Source organism: Perognathus longimembris, chromosome 27, assembly GCF_023159225.1.
Source record: "Perognathus longimembris pacificus isolate PPM17 chromosome 27, ASM2315922v1, whole genome shotgun sequence".
In the NCBI taxonomy this organism is placed as follows: domain Eukaryota; kingdom Metazoa; phylum Chordata; class Mammalia; order Rodentia; family Heteromyidae; genus Perognathus; species Perognathus longimembris.
In genome coordinates, this window is record NC_063187.1 from 5,833,113 (window position 1) to 5,840,038 (window position 6,926).

Genomic DNA, 6,926 nt, shown 5'->3' on the forward strand with positions numbered 1-6,926 from the left:
ATGTATATACTGTGACGTAATAGTAGGACTCTTAACTATCTTAAGTTACGTATAATCAGGCAAGAATTTTAAAGTATATATATTAAACTAATGGGGCTAGAAGTAAATTCTCATGAACTTTCTGTATGTAGGAAGAAATGGCAAAATAGGCTAATGATTGTCACTAATTTATTGGAAAGCTGAATGGATGAGTATTTCTAATTTTGTAATTGTAATTCTTACATTAAGAAAAAAATTGTCATTTAGTTTAATGGTCTTCATGCAGTGACTGGGACTGAAGAAAAAAACTGGCTCTTTTAAAATCGGCAGCCAAAAGGCAATGTGCACCTCATCTCCAGAGTTTTCCTGGATGCAAATAATGGCTGAGGTGAAGGTGTTAAAGCAGAGGTTAGTAAAAGGCTTCAGAAATCAAGAATATATTTCTAGATTAAAAAATTTGAAAGTGGAAACATCAGTCTGGAGCAATGGACAACACTTAGGCTTCCAAAAACTGTAAATTGCAATGAGAAAGCTAAAGCGTACATGTGAAAGTTGAGATTGGTAAAAGACTTTACAGATCGAATGTGGATTTTTAGATATGGCATTTCCCTAAATATTTGTTCTAAACTGGACCAAAGGAACAATTAAGGCTGCCAAAATGATTGTTTAATTGCTATTCCAGTTTGTAGGGTTTTTGTAACAGTTTTCTACAGGCACATGGAAAAGGACAGACAATTCCAACAAGTTTGTCAGATGTAATGTTGGCCCTCAATAAATTCCAGATAAGATCATGCTTAAAAACTACTACTGTGTGGACCACCTTGTTGCTTTAAATGGAGTAAAGTTGCCTTTTAGAAGACTCATTGATCTGAAATCTGCGCTTTGAAGCCAGGCCGGGCAGAGAAAGGTCCCTGTGAGAGTCTTGTCTCTAATCAGCCAGCAGAGTGCTGGGAATGGAGTTGTGTGGAGCTCAAAGTGTGAGATTGCTTCCCTGGACCTGGAGAGCACTCAGGCCCTGAGCCCAAGTCCAGTGATGGACCAAGAAAACTGCCAAAGGTGCATTTAGACCAGCATGGAAAAGTCACTCCTGGGACAAAATGATGGAGCATCCAGAGGCAGTAAGCTAATGCTTTGATGGCAGAGATGTTGTCAGATCCTAAAGTCACTTGTGTATGGCCTTTCAAAAGTTAATCAGAGTCAGCATTGCCTAGAACAATATTTAGTAGGCATGCCTTTTATTTCCCATATCTATCTACTTTGTAACTGAACATAAACTTGTCAGTCATCTGTGGTAGTGGGTAGTCAAGCTAAATTTGTTAAATGGGGTATAGTTTAAAATCACAACCCCCTGAATCTACTCAAATCCCTGACTGGCAGTGAGAATTTTAAGCTGAAAAATCTGTTTAGGAAAGTATGTTCATGGATCTGAGATCTTGTCCTTATTGAGATCTAAGGCCTGCAAAGTTTGTTTAGGCATTGTTATGTCTTCAGTTTTCCCCGCCAGAGTGGAAAATGCTTTTACAAACCAGAGTGTTAAAAGACTACCCTGTTATATCCCAAGAAGAGGTCTGTGCAGTTGTTAAAAAGTTACATATTTAGTCCAGTTTGGAATAAAGTTCCTAGTAACTAGTCCTGACAACCCCTTGGTAATGTAGACAAAGGTTCTATAGATTCCTGGCTAGGTCAGGTCGATGCCCCTGAGTCAGCCTGAAAAAGTTAAAGAAGATGGATGATCTTTGCTCATCAGCTCCCCCTTCAAGATCAAAGAACCAGAGTCATTTTTTTAAAAAATTCCTAGCCTTATTGGAAATATCTGATTACTGAAAGTTATTGCCATGGAAACTATGGCCAAGGGCCATTGTCTAAACATGTCTTCAAAGCTGTCCAGTGATGTGCCAGCCTACAAAAGCTAGTGTGCTTAAAAAGCAACCAGGAAGCATTTGAATGGCCATGAGTCAGGCCCGGACAGGAGCTGAGGGCTGCTCTGCACTGCCTAGGGGGTTCCTCGTCACGAGGCTGGGCTTGGACGTCATGGCACCATGAGGCGCGGTATTTAAGAGATTATGGCATCTGAAATCCGCAATGTTAAGAAACAAAATTTTTATAATACTATCAAGGATCATTTCATTGATCGTCCTAGAAAAAGGAACTCCAGTTTCACTAGTAAGAACATGAAGGAAGTTAAGAAATCTCCAAAACAGTTAGCTGCTTACATAAATAGAACAGTGGAACAAGCTGTGAAAAGCACAGATAAACTACACAAAGTGATCTATCACAGAAAGAAAGCTTATCATCCCTTCCCAAATCCCTGTTAAAGAAAAAGACAGTCCCCTAGAAGTGGGGGCTGTGACATGGCAAATAAAGAAAATGAACTGGCTTCTGCAGGCCACCTGCCTGAAAAGTTACACCATGATAATCGAACATATTTGGTGAACTCCAGTGAAGCTGTTTCTTCACAAACAGAAAGCCCATTATCATCATCAAAATTTAGTGGGGTTTTTTTTTTCCTGAGGTTTCTCAGGATCATTAAACAATGGCTCAAGTGTTATTCAGCAGGACTTTGAGGTTGAATGTAGCTTTAACATTCTGGAGAAAGAGAAGTATAAGTGAACTTGTAGCTTATTTGGTGAGGGTAGAAGATCTTGGAGTTGTGGTAGACTGCCTTCCTGTGCTCACCAATAGTTTGCAGGAAGAAAAGCAGTATGTCTCACTTGGCTGCTTTGTAGACTTGTTGCCTCTGGTTAAGTCATTACTTAAGAGCAAATTTGAAGAGTATGTAATAGTTGGTCTAAACTGGCTTCAAGCAGTAATAAAACGATGGTGGTCAACTATCATCCCAAACGGAAATTATAAATGATGGAAATATTAAGATTTTAAAACAACAATTAACTGGCTTGTGGGAACAGGAAAACCATCTCACTTTGGTTCCAGGATATACTGGTAATATAACTAAGGATGTAGATGCTTATTTGTTACAGCTACATTGAGAGATTGATCTCATCTACTAAGGCGCATCAGGCTATTCTGACCATCATTGGATTATATGATTTCCCCAAACTAGTCTCTTCTAAGAACTGTGAACCGTGGGGAAAAAAATTAAAACCAGTTTTTTTTCAAAAGGCACACAATGAAACCACTAATGAAACTCTTAGCAATCTACTTCACATTGAAGTGGAAAAATATCCAAAAGGAGCAGCTCCAACTTCAGTGAGGGGAAAATGCACTGTGAAGATGTTCACTTGCTGCTTTGGGATGCTTCGTTTTTTTGGTAATGTTGTTTAAGAACTACTGGTCTTACTGCAATACTGCGAAGGAAGATCATTGATACCATATGAAAAAACAAGACAGGACTTATTACTAGAACTACAAAGACCAATCATTAATTTTTGTCTTTTATAAGAAAATAATGGATGCAGTTGTTTTCTTATGCTGAAAAGACTAAAAGTTTGAAACATCATAGTAAGTAATCAATATAAAAAAATTTGTCCACACTGACACTGTGTATATAAAATGCCTTAATTATTATTAAGCCAATGTGATATGATAGCACTATATCCTTTTTTAAAAAATTAAAACCAATCATGCTTCTGGCATGATAAAAATCATGGAATTAAATCACGGGTTCACATTTATGTAGAGTGTTGTCTGTGTAACATATTCCATAAACATATTCCAAACCATTTTTAAACTGAGTGTGTATTTTAGTATTTCTGATTTTTTTCCAGAATTTTCCCTTCATGTATGTATCTCTATATAAAGAAAAAGGTAAATATGTATATTTATGAATGTTTTAACTGGAAATGTCTGGAGCTGACTAAGTTATATTTGCTTGTTTTGTACATAGATTTCTACTATTTTTCATTTATGTATTCTTTAAACTGCTTTTATTTGAGTAAATTTACTAAATATTTCTCTTTTTTTCTTGCTTTTTCAGTTCTGATTTTTTTATATGAATTCTAATCCTTTTCTGCTACATTTTTCACTACAATGATTTATAATTGTTTATAGCTCTGGTAACTGACCTTCTGTTTAAAATTCCAACTTAATGTTACTACCTCCTCCAATGGTTAGATGGGATGACATTTTTAAAAATACCAATGTTAGTGTCTGAACCTGATTCTAGAATGTTCTTACATCTCTGAATCTTCCAGATCTTGAAAGTGACCAGAGTTTGATGTTACAACTGGTGGCTCTCATCATCTTATCTTTCTGTGAGCTGGGACTGGGGCCTTGAAATCTCGGCTTGGTACAGTCCCTTGAGCTTTTTTGCTCAAGGCTAGCACTCTACCACTTGAGCTGTGGTTCCATGTCTGGGTTTTTTGGTGCTTAATTAGAAATAAGAGTTCACAGCCTGCCCTTCCTGGCTTGCTTTGAACCGTGATCCTCAGATCTCAGTCAAGTAGCTAGAATTACAAGCATGAATCATTGGTACCCAGCTCTCACCTTTAATAAGCCTGACAGCCATCTGGACAAAGATACAATTTTCTCTTCAGTATTTCTAAAAACTGTACATCTTTAACATTTACCTAGTTAGAGACTACTGAAAAGAATCTTCAGCATTTTGCTTTATATAAACATGTTAAAATGTTCCTGTCTGCCAAGCTCTTTCTTTTCTATTGGCTAATATAACTTAGAGGGGAAAACTTCATTGTTATGTCTTCACACATATTTACACCCTATTCAATCTGTTTGATCCCTGGCAGGGAATTGTTTCTGTATAGCTCTATTTCATAGAGCTTCCTTACAGTGAGCAACAGTTGCAGTAACTGGTTATTACATCTTTAGATGAGGTTAATTCCATATTACTGTACTTTCTTGATTAGAGTGGTGAAGTGTTTAATAAGACACCTTACAGGATGTGGAAATTTGTTGTTTTTTTTTAAAGCAACCAGGAAAAAATTAGATGATTTCACTCAAGTAAGGATTCAAGTTAACTTAGGTTAGGTTTCTCTACCAAGTCTACACAGAAAGTTGCAGGCAACCCAGAAGAAGTTGTGACATTCTACTGGAGCCACTGGGATACTCTGCCTACTGACATCACTATGGCCCCAGCCCATTCCATTTGAGCATGGATCAAGTCATCTGGAAGAATCTCCATCTTCACCCTGAGCACCCCTACCATGGTAAAAGCAGATGGGACTCTATCACATGCAGCTGAGTCCTGCTGGAAAGTGCTTTGGATCTGCTGAAACTGGACTTGGGGGGGGGGGATCTTTATGAGATGACTGGAGTTAACTAGCTCTATTAAGAAAATTGGATATTGTAAGAGATTTTCAAGTAGACAATTTCAGGGAACTGATGGCCTGCTGTAAAAATAGAGGGAAAAAATGGTTTCTTCTGGATAAGAAAGGGATTTGAAAAGTAACAATCGTCAATTGTCACAGAATGTTGAAGTAAGTGGCAGATGGTCTTTGTAGAAGAGGGCATGAGTGGGGATAAGCAAAGACCTTAGAAAGAGAATTAGGGAAAACAAGTGACTCCCTTCAGATTCGAAAAAGGAAGACAATCCCTGGATAGTTTGAGGACATAGCAAATGGGATCAGTATGTCTTAAAATTAGAGCTTATGAAGAAAGATGGTATGTAGTCATATTGGCTATAATATAAATTGGGACAGAATTGGGGCTTAGGTGTGAAACTATGTTTACCTGTACCTGCATCTGCAGGCCTAAGGGACTTCTGGGATGTCATCTAAATGTAAACCAGAAAGATCTCATGTAAATATCCTCCACTGGGATGGTCTTACAAAGTAGGTAAAGCCTGGACTTGCTCCTCATGTGTAGACTTAGGAAAAGGTTGCTGTTTTATGCCAATCAATCAGGAATTATTAGGGAAAGCTTGGCATTTGGTAGAAATATAACAGAGAGCAAAATGGAGAGAACTAGTGTCAGCCACTGTTCCACTGGTCACAGTGGGCAACTCTCCTGATAGCTGTGTTGATAGGTTCTTTGGTTGTAATATTTTGGCCCTAGCTATTGGGCCATGCCATAACTCAATACCAGCCCTTAGACAAACAAGTCATTAAAATGGACAGAAGGGGACCATGATGGTTCCCCTTAGTCACAAGTTAAAGGGCAGAATGAAGAACCTGAGCAGCTGGGATAACTCTATAGTGTAGCTCGGGCCTGCCCAGGCCCTGAGGCTTCCTGGAATAAGTGCAGAACATGTCAATGTGAAGAGCCTGAAGAAAATGCAGTCTAAAATAAGAACATAGCCAGAGAGACTTCATTTGACCAGAGCTCAGTTAAAGTTAGAATGCTTTAGCCATTGTGGCACAAAGGTAAAGTACTGAGGTGTGGCCAGTGAGTTTTGCGTTTCTGAAACATGTTAATGTGTCCCCTCAAGCTAAGGATGACTAAGGCGACACCCTAATGACCCAATCCAGAACAAGAGATAAGAGAAAATGCAGGAAGTTCCACATGCCCACTCTAGATAAGGATTACTCAGGCAGGCAACACGCATGCGACCCAACCTAGATAATTTGCTAAACCAACCATTTCAAACCCCATAAGCTAGCCAATCACCTTCACTAGGTTCATCCCTGCCAATGATTGGGCCAATCATTCTTAAGAATTATTTTATAACTTCCCCACAGAGTGACATGATTTTCTATGTGATGATGTGACTCATGGAATGTTCCTCGAAACCCTATGAAAACCCTGCTGAATGGAGGGACGGGTCTCTCAATTAAGACCCAATGCATTGATGACAATTGTGAGCCCAGGCAGGACATTACAATAAAGACTCTCGTGTTATTACAGCGGCTTTTGGCTACTTGGTAGTCTTTGGGGATCCCAAAATCTGGGTATAACAGAATAAGCAATGTGCAGTAGATGTTATGGAAATGGGGTGGGTGAAGTGACCATCTGGGTATGATGCCCTAAGAACTTTGATTATTTGATATATCATGCAAAGGATTTCTTTGTCTGACCAGTTCACGGTATCCTCT

The 6,926-nt window shown here is 38.6% G+C and overlaps 1 pseudogene; it reads left to right on the forward strand.

Annotated features, from left to right (window-relative positions):
- Nucleotides 1–2,042: 2,042 nt before the first annotated feature.
- Nucleotides 2,043–3,344, forward strand: LOC125342722 (annotated as a pseudogene).
- The last annotated feature ends 3,582 nt before the right edge of the window (nt 3,345–6,926 follow it).